Genomic DNA, 1,586 nt, shown 5'->3' with positions numbered 1-1,586 from the left:
TAAGGGAGTTGCTATATAACTTAAGTTACGATGAATTATCAAGGAGATGCTGAATTAATGGACATTTATAAATTTGTGTAGTGATTTCATCTACATCAGTACAATCTTATTGACAATACTTAGAACATTGTAAGACTTGTAATACATTTAAACATCTGACTTTTATCAGCGTCATCTTTCCTTTAATTAGACAACGTCAACTTTAGTAACACTTTATCCGTATATGAAGGGGAGGAACTCTCGCACGTTTTAGGAGTATGTCTTATCTGATGTCATGATTATGGTTAAATCACCAGTAGATACCATTAGGTGTAAATAGCTAGTGGCGTTGTTTTGAATTCTTAGGAGGTATGACCCAGATAAACTGCCACGTACCATGTATTCCTCGTCTACGTTAAGGTATTTTAGGTACATTGTTATATTCCGGATCAAGAATCCGTATATCGTGCGAAAATACCTGTATATTGCAGTTGAAGACTGTGTGCAAAGGCTTCCAACAATAACCTTTTAATGTAACCGTAATGTTTATTTCCGGATCAAGAAACAAAACACGCATGGCTCCGGTAGGGTATCACGTGCGGGCCAAGGACCGTGCTGAACTGGGAAATGATCACTCTCCTAGGAATCGGTTCTCTACAATCTTAAATGCCAAATCTGCATTGCGCCTATGGGTTTAAGGTAACGCAAAAACAGATGTTCGGCATCTTCCGCCAGAGCACGTGCGTCTTATTTCAAGCTGACATGTATAAATCGTTCTTGTTGTTTTAATGTAAATCTAAGTTAGCTAATCTTTTTGTAAAAATATTATCTTCAGAGACGGTTATCAAAGGAAGAGAAGAAAACATGTTCCTGGCTTTGCAAATCTTGTTTGAGTACAAGATAATAAACATTTATGAAGGTAAAGCATTTGACCTCAGACGTAAAATTCGTGTTCTGGTGCGATAAAAATGATTTTGAAAATATATCGGATTACATGATTAAGGTTGAATGTGGTGGAGGAGATGCTGTACAGTTATTATGGAACCTATTCCCCCAGCTATGTTCTCTCCGATCAACATCTCTCCTATAAAAGGGACATCGTAAAGAAACTACATTATGTCTACGTTTACTTATATGCCAACGATGACATCAGTAAGGGTAAGGAGTTTGTCGACCGCTGATCAGTTTTGAACTACCTTCATTTACACTGGCTATATGCATCCTGCAATTGTTGCTTTGCCGTCTAAGAGGCATTACATCCTTTCATTTTAACTGCAATATATATATATATATAGATTAGGGTTTTAGACTGCCAATTGGAAAATCGGTTTCAGTAACTGTCAGACATGCAATGAACACAAATTCGTGATTAAATGCATCACTACACTCCACTACAACCTTCGAATTCAATTTGTTTAATAAATGGAATAGAGAGAGCTGATCAATCTCATTCGAGTTCATGTATTAAGTAAGGTTATGGACAGGATAAGCCAGAGCGTCACCATTCATACCCCTCCGTGTCATAAAGGTATAGTATCTACCAGGATAGCTAGCAGTTTATTAGTAAAATCAATAACGCACCGAATCAAATCATTCTTAAATGATTA

This window comes from Pecten maximus, chromosome 14 (genome assembly GCF_902652985.1).
Source record: "Pecten maximus chromosome 14, xPecMax1.1, whole genome shotgun sequence".
In the NCBI taxonomy this organism is placed as follows: Eukaryota; Metazoa; Mollusca; class Bivalvia; order Pectinida; family Pectinidae; genus Pecten; species Pecten maximus.
The sequence above is the reverse complement of the archived record's forward strand: the minus strand, read 5'-3'. Positions refer to the sequence as shown.